The sequence below is a fragment of the Labeo rohita genome, chromosome 7, assembly GCF_022985175.1.
Source record: "Labeo rohita strain BAU-BD-2019 chromosome 7, IGBB_LRoh.1.0, whole genome shotgun sequence".
Taxonomy (NCBI): Eukaryota; Metazoa; Chordata; class Actinopteri; order Cypriniformes; family Cyprinidae; genus Labeo; species Labeo rohita.
In genome coordinates, this window is record NC_066875.1 from 45,410,275 (window position 1) to 45,424,820 (window position 14,546).

The window sequence follows — 14,546 nt, forward strand, 5'->3', positions numbered from 1 at the left end:
AAACAGATAGATAGACAGACAGACAGATAGATAGATAGATAGATAGAACGATAGATAGAACAATATCAATAGATAGATCGATAGATAGATGATATAGAACAATATAGCGACAGAACGATCGATAGATAGATAGAATGACAAAATGACAGAAAAACGGACAGATAGACAGACAGACAGACAGACAAATAGATAGACAGACAGATAGATAGACAGATAGATAGATAGATAGATAGACAAATAGGATGATAGAGCGACAGAACGATAGAACGATAGATAGATAGATAGATAGATAGATAGATAGATAGATAGATAGATGATATAGAACAATAGAGCACCCAGAAAGATACCAAGAACATCAACAAAATAGTCCATAAGACATCAGTGGTTCAACTGTAATTTTACAAAGCTACGAGAAGACTTTTTGTGCACAACATCCCCAAACCCCCCCCCTAGTTACTGCCTGCCACCATTATTGAGTAGCACGCTGCATACGTGTGCGTTCCTCTGCTTGTAAACAAGGTGCAGCGCATGCATGTTCTACATCAGCAGCAGCACCTGTCTACGGAGGGTCAGAAAGCTCTCGAATTTCATCAAAAATATCTTCATTTGTGTTACGAAAATAAACAAAGGTCTTGTGGGTTTGGAACGATGTGAGGGCGAGTAATTAATGACAGACTTTTCATTTTTGGGTGAACTATCTCTTTAATTACACGGCTGCTGTCACAGAAACACCTCATATCTTCTCTCTACCTGACCATTGACCCAGAGCTCATTGCCTGTGGCCTCATTAATAGTGAGAGGTCAAGCAGTTGCCCTGGAAAAACGTTCAGGTCACGGCCACCCATCCACACACCCACAACGACACACAGACTCATGCGCGCCACCACTACACTACCGGCTATAGAGCTGCACGGAGGAATGGCTGAATGAAACCGAGGGAATAGACTATGTGTGTGTAAGCGAGAGAGAGAGAGGGGCAGCGGGAAGAGGGGGAGGTTTGGAAGAGCGCTTCTTTTGAACAAACGTGTGAACAAAAGCCTGCTCAAACTGTCGGCCCAGAGGCCTGGGGTGTTTACGGCTTCTGTATCTATAACCAACAAATCAAGGCTTCCCCCCTCTCCGCCGCCCCCTCAGCCGCCTCTCTTTATTGGGAACGACAAATTAGAGCCCCGTCCATCTGGGTGTTAGCACCAATTACGAGAGGAAGCTGTCAGGCCAGATTAGACCCTGTAGAGAAGGCGGGCATATGAACTGCTTTTATTAGAGGAAAAAAAAGAAGGACAAGTAGGGGAAAGTGTTGTGCAAATTTCAATTTTTTAGTGTTAAAATGACTAAAACCAAAAGAGTTTTTGATTTAGCTTGTCTCGAATTAATTCTACCACTTGTTTTTAGACATAATTCCTCATAACTGAATACCAAATACTGCAGCTATGCATAGAAAAAGAAAGCTCAGTGTCAAACTGAGTAAAAAGAACATTCAGAGTGATGCTGTGAAACCATTTTTGATTTCAGTGAACAGTTCTTAACAGAGCCACCTTTTCTTAGTTTGAAGAACATTCTAAAAACTTATTTCCACTATAAAGAACCTTTTGTGGAATAGAAAGGTTCTAAAGATGTTAAAGGTTCTTCACAGAAATATGAAAGCCAATAAAGACACTTTTTTTTAAATGTATGTTGTTGCTTTTGTGGTCGCTTGCCAGCAATTTCCTTTTTCCATCCATCAGCCGCACTGAAGCGCCCATCATTAACTTTTTGCTCCGTCGGAATGTTTAAAGACCCGAGCAGCCCCCTCTCTCTCGCACTAATTTGTCAGGACCAGGTGTGCAGAGGCCGGGCGGAGGGGGCGTGCAGTGAACTAGAGGAAAGATTGCGAGAGTTTTTGGGCTCGAGGGAGGGAGGACAATGAAAGCCACACAATGGAGTCCGAAAATCATGCCAGGGAGCAGTGATGCGCATCCTTAGGCCGAGTTTGGGGGATGGAATGGGCCAGGGCCAAAATTGTTTCATCGTTATTTGAGTGTGTGAATACAACAAATAAAATTAACTTTAGTACATAACTTGCACAACATAATTTGTGCAATTGTGAGTGCTTGTATTTTTCTAAGTGATCGTGCATAGAATTTTTCTGTATGGATCAAATCAATTTCTTTAAATGTAAAAAAACAAGTATGTGATACTTGCATAATGTTTTTTTCCATTTTGCATAGGCATTTCACTCTTATATCAACAGTTTCTTCTGTTTGCTGCATCAGAGTTATTGAAGTTATTAAACACTTTCTTTTACATTAAACTAAATTTAAAGTGAAGTAAAATAAAATATAAGAATAAAAACAATTAATTTTTATCTAATTTAACGATGTACTAAAATAAATAAAAACAAAAAAGAATAAAAACCATGCAAACAAACTAAAAACAGAACATGACTAATACAAAATGTACTAATTTTAAAATATAAACCAACTAAAATTAAATAAAGGCAAAAACAAACTCAAAAATATGAATATATTATCTCATAGACATGCTGTGTTTTTTTTACAGTTAGGAATAAACTGTGATATTTTCTTGATTGCTGTGCAGTCAAAAAATATTTTTCTTTTTTAAAAAAGATTTTATTAGCCATAATGGAGTACAAAATAAATAAAAAAATATTTATTTATTTGAAGATTGTGTTTTTGTATTATTTATAGTTAAATCAAAAACTCATTTGCTTTTGGGATAATTTTAGAATAAATAATATAAATTTTAGTCTTTCTTTTTTATCTAATGAAAGCAAATATTTATTTATTTATTTAAAACATTTATTTGAGATTTTATTCATTCTAGTGCTGTCAAAAAAAAAAAAAAAAAAAAAACTGTATTCATTTATTTGTTTGTTTGTTTGTTTGTTTATTAATTGTTAAAACAAATATTTTGTTCAGCTATTTTTTGGTATAAAACTGACTTAACTGAAAAGTTTCACAACACAAAAGTTTCACTTTTCCCTACTTGTCCTTCCTTTTTTTCTTTAATAAAAGCAGTTAATTTTAATATTTATTTATTTATTTGAAACTGGGAGATTTTATTAGTTATAATACATCACTTTAAACTATTATAGTTTTTAAAACTATTGTAGTTTTTAATCATATTGTGAATCAGTTTTTATTTTTATATTTTCCTATTTTTTTTAATTTTAAAATAAAAAAAATAAGCCTTGCCAACTGGACTAAAAATTTTAAATAGTTTTAAATAGTTTTTGTTTTAGTTTCAGTTTTATACTGAATACTAAAATAACACTGAACACAATCACCTTGTGTCATGCTTAACTTTGCAATTTGCACAAGAATCAACAATCAATTTCTGAACATATGATTCTGCTTAAAAGACAGCAAGAAGCAACTTTCTATTGCTTTATAAGACATGTCGTTATTGATCAAATTCTAAGTAAGGACTACAAAGGCATTGCAATAAGCTCTTTGAAGTGTGTGGAAGTATGTGCATACACTTAAAGCCTTTGAATACCGAAAAAGTATTAATTAAATAGTCACTCAACATCTGAGTGTATTTCAATGCTTATTAGAGTAACACATTTTCAGCTTAGTGATGTGCTCTTCAGACGTGGTATATGAACGGACGCAGTGAGAGGGGGCTGTATGCATACGGTGAGGCGGGTGAAGCACTAATAGGCCCTAATTGAATTGGATGTGCAGTGCAGACAGAGACTGTGGAAGTAATCTGCAGTGCCACAGCAAATAAAGCGCGGCAGGACTAGAGTGTCCGCCTCATGTGACAGACTGTAACGTAGCCTGCGAGAGGGCAACGGCCCCCTTTGTGCAAACCACAAAAAGAGGCAAGAAGACCTGGCAGGCACTAACAGCCGAGAGCCGCCGCCTGGCCGCCTGGCCGCAGGGGGAAGGTGGGCGTCAGCACTCTAGGAGCAGCATGGGAAGCTTCAGGAAGTTGTGGAAGGCTGAGAGAAGAGAAAATGAAGTACTAATAATACGAGCAGTCAAAAACAAATAAGTAAATGCTTTTATTAGAGGGAAAAGGAAGAATAAGTTGGGAAAAGTGTTATGCAAATTGAAATGATTTATTCTTAAAATTATTTTAAAAACATCAGAACCATTTACCATGATTTAGCTGCAAATAAATCAGTCAACTGGTAAATAAATATTTTTTGACTAATAAAGTCTCAGAGTTTCAAATATAAATAAATATGAAGAGTAACTGCTTTATTAGAGGAAAAACAAAGGATAAGCAAGGAAATTTTTTTGGTTTTGTTTTGTTTTATTACTTTGGCATAATCTTAAAAATATACCAAAATATAGTTAAGAAAAAGTAATCAAATTAGCTTTTGATTTAGCAATAAATAAATAAATGTTTATTTAGTTTTTAAATAAATTAATTAAGAAATAGCTTTCATTTGACAAAAAGGACTAGAAGTGTCATGTAAATTTCTATTATTTCTCTTAAAATTACACCAAAAGCTTAATCAAATGATTTTATTCATTTTTGACTGCATTATAACTAATAAAATCTCACAGTTTCAAATATAAAAAAAAATATTACAATAAACAAGTAGGGAAAAGTGTTTCAAAACTTTCAATTAGTTAGTCTTAAAATTATACCAAAAATATAGTTAAAAAAAAGTAGCCAAAAGAGTTTTTGATTTAGCAATCAATCAATCAATCAATGTTTATTTACTTTTTTGACTAATAACATATCAGTTATAAATAAATAATGTATGTTAATTTATTTTTTGACAGTTTTGTGACTAATAAATAACTGACTAAATAAATAAATAAATAATGTATGTTAATTTATTTTTTGACAGTTTTGTGACTAATAAATAACTGACTAAATAAATAAATAAATAGCTTTCATTGAACAAAAAAGGAGTAAAAGTCTCATGCAAATTTCTATTATTTATCTTAAAATGACACCAAAAGCTTATTTAAATGATTTTATTCATTTCTGGCTGCATTATGACTAATAAAAATCTCACAGTCTCAAATCTAAAAAGAATTAACTGCTTTTATTAGAGGAAAAACAAAGGACAAGTAGAGAAAGGTGATGTGAAACTTTTAATTAGTTACTCTGAAAATTATAGCAAAATATAGTTAAAAAAGTAACCAAATGAGTTTTTGATTTAGCAATAAATAAATAAATGTTTTTTTGACAGTGTTATGACTAATAAAATATCGGTTATAAATAAATGAATAAATGTAGGTTTATTTTTTGACTAATAAAATTAGTTATAAATAAATTAATTTCATTAAACAAAAAAGGACTAAGAGTGTAAAATGGCAAACTTCTTATTTTCTATCTATCCATCTTAAAATTACACCAAAAGCTTAATCAAATTATTTTATTCATTTCATTCAAAGAAAGAAAGAAAGAAAGAAAAAGAAAAAGAAAGAAAGAAAGAAAAAGTTTTGACTGCACAGCGATCAAGAAAATATCACAGTTTCAACTTAGTATAGTATAGCATTCAGAACACAAGCATAGACTTCATCCTCTCTTCTAACTGAGCTCTGATTGGTGGATTACACTAGTCACATGATCAGAATTTGGCAGTGGTGACAAAAATGCAGGTGGCACTTGTGGGAGCCAGCAAAAAAAAAAAAAAAAAAAAAAAAACACACAAAAAAGGGGCTCTGTGTGTGGCGTTTCCATATCCTCTCCAAATTCAAGTAACTTGTTCAGCAAGACAACATGCATCTTGTCAAGCTTTACTAAATTGTTTCCGCTCATTTAAAAGACAAACACACTCATGCAAACTACATTAACACTGCTACTCACCTGCATTTAACACATTCTCTTACTAAACAGTAAATATTTTCATTTATTTAGTAAAAAAAATAAAATAAAATACCAAATATACTGTTTTGTTAAACTTCACTTACAGGAGAAGTCCACTTCCAGAACAACAATTTACAAATAATTTCAAATGAATCAGAGGGTCGGGGTAAATGTGAACGTAGAAAGAGCAACACAAACAGTCTTTTCAACCACATTATAATCATTATTTCTGTGTTACAGACATTTAAATAATAGAAGTACTGGGATAAAAGTTTATGGTTTAGGTATAAACACTTATTGTCTACAGTAGCGATCAAAACTAAAGTATGTTAACACTTGTAGGTATTGTGACGCTTATCCTCTTCCGCCAGGAGGTGGCGACAACTGCCCGTTTAAAAAAAAATATGTCATTGAATCATTCATTCGGATTTCAATAGTCAAACAAGTCTTCAATGAATATAGGTTTTTAAAAGACTTAAGCAATGAACAGTTTGTCAGAACCACTAGTAAATTACGTTATTTTGTTAGGTTTTCTAATCTTTTTTCTCCAGAATCATGAGAGAATCATGGTCTCCAATTTATTAAAAATAACTGGGATTCTCAATTTATCCAGAATCATGAAGCTCTTGTTTAAATGTTGTTTATTACTGCATATAATTCATTAAAATGGAAGTTTAATTTCATAAAGTTCAAATTGCAACTACAATGTTTTGCTATTTGTCTTTCTCAGTTGAATAAAAGACTATTTTTCCTATACATTTCATCATTGAGGATTTCTTAAGAAAAGTTCAAAAATCTCGTCTCGTCTCGTTCTCGTGAACCCAGTCTCGTGTCTCGTCTCGTCTCGTGGGATAAGTGTCTCGTCACACCCCTATCAGTCATTTTTTCGAAAAATAAAAATTTATATACTTTTTAAGCACAGGCTCTGGGATGCGTGTTCACGACACTATGTACTACTGAATCACGTCGAAAGGTCACACGGAACTACAGACCCAGTGTTTTCAAATCGAATGCGCAAAGACTAACAAAGTACAAATAAGTGAAACGCTGTTTACAAACAAAAAGCTACAACGATGTCGGGCGATTCTGAAGTTGTAGGAGAAAATAAGATGGAGTTTTTCGCCATTCTCTACCTTTTTGAGCCAGACTACATAGTCAATGAACTTAGACGTGATTCGTAGTAGTGATGGGAAGTTCGGATCATTTTACTGACTCGGACCTTTGAGTCTCATTCAGCAAAATGAACGAATCTTTTTTTTCTAATCATTTCGTTCATTTTAGCAAAATATAATTAAAATGTTATGTGTTACTTCCCTAACACATCTACTGCTTACACAAACGTTGATCACACTACAAACAAGACAAAACTGTAATGCTATAAGAAACAGAAAAGATTAATTCATTGTTAACCTGGGTTTTTAGTCTATGATTAGCTCACCTCACCTCTTATCTGAGTCGTTCGTTCATCACATGACAGCCCCATAAGATAAACGAACGACTCGAAAAACCCAAAGACTCAAAAACAGGTGAACTAATTTCAGTACAGAACCTAATAGGATGTTGTGCATGCGCGACTGAATGAATCACTCCCCGAGACGACTCGTTCTTCCCGAGTCACATTAAAGAGCCTGTGCTACACAAGCTTTTTCGAAAAAAAAATACTGATCGTTTCGCTAAATAAGGCCCTTCTTCCTCGGCTGGGATCATTTAGAGCCTTTTGAAACTGCATTTAAACTACATTTTGGAAGTTCAAAATCGGGGGCACAATTGAGGTCCATTATATTAAGAAAAATCCTGAAATGTTTTTTTCAAAAACCATAATTTCTTTACGACTGAAGATGGAGGATGACAAGGGGGTGAGTAAACTACAAATATAATGATACCTCAGACAGCATGGGTAGTTGGGAAGAAGCATCTAGCAACCATCCTAGAAAGCCCATAGCAATCACCTAGAACACCCTAGCAACCACATGGCACCAGCCTGACAACTACAATAACACCTCAGCATTTTGGCAATGTCTTTTGCACAGAAACACACCACTACTTGCTATTAAATTTCACAATGATACAAAACAAAACAAAACATGCACAAAAGAGACGGACAGCTGCGCAGGCTGCTTCTGTCCAGTTAGCTGCACGTTTGAGTGCCGGCTGTGAGTTGTTGGGTGTGAGAGCAAGTTGCGGTGCGGCAGAGGAGAGGAAGAGGAACTCAGTGGGCAGCGCTGGACTCTGGCACGCAGATGTGTGATTATGCCGCACTAAAACCCTGCCAAGACCTGCTGCGCGGGGTCCTGACCTTTACGGAATCAGTGGTCCTGCACGTCAGAACTAATGGAGGTTTGAGAGAGTCCCAACAGAGACCAGAGAGAGAGAAAGAGGGAGTCTCTTTATCTCACCAAACTGTGCAGCATTGCTGTACTATTGCTCTTCTGGAGTAAGAGGGGAGTGTTGCATTGTCAGTTTAACCAATTAGAAGTGAGTCACGGGGTGAAATCACTACCATACATGACAAACACATTTTAACATTTTTTGGGGAAAAAAAATGACAGTCTTTTATTTGCAAATGCTAATTTCAAATCTAAAATGTAATGTTTCATAATTATATGCATTATTTAAGAAAACTACACTTGTGTACAAAGAAAATCATCTAAAACAACGCAACTAAAATAAGGTAAAGACAGTTTAACAAAATTACAGCTTTACTAAAATTAAAAATATTCTGTTCAGAGATATTTACCTTAATTTTACTTTCTGTTTGTTTCACACATTACATGTCTCATATTTTATCTTTGAAATAAGACTCTTCTGCTCACCAAGGCTGCATTAATTTGATCAAAAATACAGTAAAAACAGTAAAATATTATTACAATTTTAAATAACTGTTTTCTAAGTAAACATAGGTTAAAATGTAATTTATTTCTCTGATCAAAGCTGATTTTTCAGCATCATTTTTCCAGTCTTCAGTGTCACATGATTCTTCATCATTCTAATATGCAGATTATTTAATTTCTGATTATTATTAATGTTGAAAACAGTTGTGCTGTTTCATATTTTTGTGGAAACTGTAATACATTTTATTTTCAGGATTGTTTGATGAATCGAAAGTTCAAAAGAAAAGTATTTATTTCAAATATAAATCCTTTGTAACATTATAAATGTCTTTGCCTCTCACTTTTGATCAATTCAATGCATCCTTGCTAAATAAAAATGTTAATAAAAAAAACCCCACTTTTTTAACAGTTGTGTACTTTATTCATTGGTGTTAAAAAATAATTTACAAAATTATAATTCATAACTTTATTTATAAAAAGAAAAATATTTTTTTTTAATGTGTACTTTATCTTTATTGAAGTTAGGGTTAGTTGTTCTGCAATATTTTCTTTGTACACACGCAACTAAGCAACAAAAGCCTCACTGATGAGAATGTACAGCTATTTGTTACACAGATAAAGAGAGTGAACTGAAACTGAGCCGAAGTGAGAAGTGTTACGAGAAAAATCTAGAAAAAAGGAAGAAGAACAAGAGGGCGAGCGATAGGGCTGGATTACATAAATTCACTCCTGCTGATATGGGGCTACATCCTCATCCTGCTCAGTAAACGGATGTTGGGACGGAGGAGGAGACAAAGGCCTTAAAGGGGCTTAAACGTGGACTGAAACAGGTGGCTGATACCCTACAGGGACAAATCACACCCACTAAAAAGGCTGGTTGGCTGGGACTTCCTGTTTTTTTTCCCTGTTGAGGATCACATTAAATCAACAGTTAACATGACAACTACTTTTCATCCATCATCCTGCTCACTGTATGTCTATGTTTCTTTCACTCATGAGTCACAGCTGTCTGGCGACTGTACCACTGTGTGCCGGGCCAGACGTTGCTTCCTGTGACGTCGCCATCGGGACACAGGGCTGGTCTGTCTGTGCCACCATGTGCCTGTCTAGATACCTTCCTTCATCCCAGCCAGCATCTTTAAAAGACTGTGACATACTGTCTGTACCACTGCGTGCACGACAATATGAGACCCTGGACCACAAAACCAGTCATAAGGGTCAATTTTTTTTAAATTGAGATGTATACATCATCTGAATGCTGAATAAATAAGCTTTTCGTTGATGTGTGGCTTGTTAAGACAGGACAATATATGGCTGAGTTACAACTATTTGAGGATGCAAAAAATCAAAATATTGAGAAAATCGACTTTAGTTCTTAGCAATGCATATTACCAAACAAAAATTAAGTTTTGATATATTTACAGTAGGAAATTTACAAAATACCCTTTTTTGGCATAAAAGAAAAATAATTATGACCCATACAATGTATGGTTGGCTATTGCTACAAATAGTTTTGTGGTCCAGGGTCACATATCATCCCAATCACATCCTGTCTAAGAAAATTTCTATACAGCACTTGACTGGACGACACTTTCCATAAACAGGCTACAAAATATGGAATAAAACTATTCAAGAAAATCCTAAATTAATAGCTTTTTTAAAATTAATTAATTAATTATTTTTTAATAATAATAATAATAATAATAATAATAATAATAATAATAAATAAGGCATTCAAAATAAGTTTAAATTAAGATTTGTTTAATTTACTTCAATGATATAATTGAATTTAATGAGTTAATTTAATTTGTCATTTAAAATGCTTATGTGAAAGCTAAAAAGGATCAAAATAAAGTAACTTATGGGGTTGTTTTAATAAAACACCTTATCTATCTATCTATCTATCTATCTATCTATGTTTTTTAAATAAGGGGGATTTTAATGCAGTAACAGGATTGCACGTGAAACCTATTTTCTAAATATGTTTTTGGTCATTAAAACATGTTAATTAAAACATCTTTCTACAATGAACTGAATATTAATTCTACATGTTAATGTCAAAATGATATTGCTGTAAAATTTTAATTAACAGATATATTAAAGAAGGTGAGGACCACTGGGGTAAGGCAGGCCAAATTGTTTTAAAAATGTTATGTTAGATAATTGTTTATCAAACATATATATAATAATTACTTCTAAAAGGATTATTTGTGCCTTAGTAGCTTAAAAATAGTAATGGGACACCAAATTTATATCCTATACTTGGAAAATGCTATAAATAAGCATATTTATAGGCGGTTCTAGTAAAATGGAACACTATTAAGTAAGAACTGTATAAATCATGATAATAGATCAAGAAGTAAACAAACATCAACCAGCTCAATTAATAACAAGAACAGCTGCATCCATCTCAATAAAAGCAAAAAAAACTTCATGCTGAAAGTTTCCTGGCTCAAGGTGAAAGAATCACACAAGCAACAGGTTGCAGTTCACAAGACCAGAGCGCCACCTAGAGGCCAAGTGCAATCATGACCACTGAAAAGCCAATACCCTTATCATTGCCTCATTGACAATGTCTACATTACAGCCAAACAATAGCAGCTAGATTTGTATTTCCTAAAGAAAACAGCAGTGCTTGAAAGGCAGGAAAAGAATAATTGAAGAGTTCAGATGCAAAACCAGCTAAATCCATCTGACGTATTTCTTTAAAATGAGCATTTCTTTCTGGCTACTTTGTATAGGTTTCTATGTAAGTACTGGCACTTCTGATTGGGCTGAGGCTGGAATTTTGCGAGTTTGAAGTAAAAGTATTTGATGGACATATACTATGTGTCAGGAACATTCACTCAGTATCATTATCTCATTTTTGACCAAGATGTCTTTTAGCTGGTTTTGCATCTGAACTCTTCAATTAGAGATTTTGTTATGATTCAGAAAATGAGAAGATAGAAAGGAGACCCAGCTGACATCAGCAGCTGAAGCAGATGGAGATATTATTATGATCATAATTGAATTTAACACAAAACATATGCACTATATTTATGAAATACTAAATAAATTATTATTACTTCAAGGTTATAATATTATCATTATTATATTCAACATTATTTCTGACAATTTCACAACTTTTATTCAATAATATAATATAATATAATATAATATAATATAATATAATATAATATAATATAATATAATATAATATAATAGGGGGAAAGCAATAATTTGAAAAAAATATTCAATTAATAATAGTTATTTCTGACAAATTATTCAAGTTATTACAAATTGGTCAACAGGATTCTACTGCCATAAAAAGTGTGTTTATAAATATTAAATATTAGTATAAATAGCCAGTCTCCCCTAAGTAGTTATTAGTAATTATTAATGTTTAATTAGACATTATTTGTCACTGAGTATTTTAAATAAGCTCTTTTATAAGCCTTTATTGTAAATCCTTTAAATAAAATAAATGACCAAAAAAAAAAAAAACAAAAAAAAAAAAAAAAAAAAAAACAACAGGTAATTAATAATAGTTATTTCTGACTAATTATTTTTGACAAATAGTTCATACACAGGCTGCTACTGCCAATCAAAAAGTGCATAAAGTCCTTTATAAATATTAAAAATGAATATAAAAACTATTCAGATTACAAATAATCCAGTCTCCCCTAATGTGTTGTTTTAAGTTATTAATTATGTGTAATTATTCATTGTCACCATTTTATAGAATTTTTTAAAAGACTTAAATAAAATAAATAATTAATAACAGCTTCCGGCAAATTATGCAATTATAATAATAATGTTTGACAAATTATTCATTAATAATAGTTATTTTTGACAAGCGGCTCATAAACAAGCTTCCATTGCAGTACAGAAAGTGCTAGTCTCCTTTATAAAACCTGCCCTTCTGGCATCACCAAGTTTAGGTTTGTTTGCAAAGCGCAGTGAAGTCACCGAGGGGCCACTCGTATCTTCCAGGCTGCCCTGTCACATCGCGTCGCATCTTACAGCCCTGAATCTGACCCATCCTCTTCCTCCCTCTCGCTCTGTTTTCTGTCACGATGTTCGGTTTATGCGGTTCAAAACGAGAGAAAACCCCAGCACTTTATGTTGTAAAGCGCACAGCTGATATCGACTGATTTAATCAATGTTCGCTGTATGTTTGTGTTCGGGTAAACAGTCGATAAATCGGACCCCTTGCGTGGTATGATAATATGACCCAATGACCCAGCCGCGACCTCCTATCAGTCAGCCTCTTTACGTCATGTTTAATCCTAATGTACTCTCATTTCTGTAATGGTGCATTCCGAGTATGTGTGCTTTTGGAAAGCTGGGGGCAAAATTTCAGAACAGATCACCAGAAGAACAGCAAAAGCTGACAAAACCATGTTGTGGGGATGTCCTGACAAGAAGAAAATGTCCACAAAGGCACAAATAGTGTCTTAATTCATAATTTAAAAATACCTAAAGGTGTAGCTTGTTTCAAGAGCAACAGATTTAAATAGGAAGACTAAGAAGGACATATACATATGTGCGTGAATGACATGAAAGAAGTGATGGTTAAGGGAGACGAGGGGCAACTGCAAGACTAAATCTGTTCAGTCTGAAGAGTGATGACACTTATTCAACACATGCTCAGTAATGTTTTCTCTCTGTCTGAGAAAAAAATAATAATTTTACTTTGTGAGAAATAATTTTTGAATGTCAAGCATAATATTTAGATGCATTTCAACTTAAACTGCTCAGTAACATTAAAAGTGAATATTAAATTCAACCCACTCTCCTGTGCTATGTAGTTAATCAATATAAAGTTAAACAATATAAATGATTAAATAATCCATGCTATAAATATCCAGCCAATAAAGCATAAAAAAATATTATTATTCTCAATTATTAATACTATTTGGCATATGCTACTTGTGCACATTAGGCATCCACTATAGTATTTTTGGATGTCAAGCATAAAGTCTGAATCCATTTTAATTAAAACTGCTCAGTAATAAAGTAAATATTAAATTCATCCCAGTCTCCACTAGTTTTTATTGATCCCAGATGTTTCTAATAAAGATCTTTTGCAAATAATCATGAAATAAATGACCAAGGAATCCATTCTATTAATATCAATATCAAAACAGTAATTATTCTCAATTATTCTAGCTCCAAATATTTTACACACTAGTCATGGACACTCTATTTAAAATAATACGAACTGTTTGCCTTAGGAAAAAACAAAACATTTCACTTTGTGAGAAAAAAAAAAAAACATTTAAATATTTAAATACATATTGTTCTGAATGTCAAGCATAAAATTTGGATGCATTTCAAATTAAACTGCTCAGTAATGGTAAAAGTGAATAATATTCATCCCAGTCTCCCCTGCTTTTTAGTTTTTCTTTTTTTTTTTTTTTTAACTATATATTGCTACAAAAAAGCTCTTTAAAAGCTGACCAAAGAACCCATGCTATAAATATCATACAAATAAAGCATAAAAATTAATATTCTCAATTGTGACCCTGGAAATTGAGATTTATACATGATCTGAAAGCTCAACAAATAAGTTTTCAATTGATGTATGGTTTGTAAGGATAGGTCAATATCAGGAATCAGGAGGTGCAAAAAAATGTAATAAAATCGCCTTTAAAGCTGTCCAAATGAAGTTCTTAGCAATGCATAATAAAAATATATATTTACAGTAGGAAATTTACAAAATATCTTAATGGAACATGATCTTTCCTTAATATCCTTATGATTTTCAATATTTTGACCCATACAATGTTTTTTTTTTTTTTTGTCTATTGCTACAAATTGCTACTTAAGACTGGTTTTGTGATAGGGTCGCAATTATTCTAAATCTAAATATTTACAAACTAGTTATGGACACTCTAAAAGACACTATGCAATTGACTATTCAAAAATATTAAATATTATAAACCTGTACAG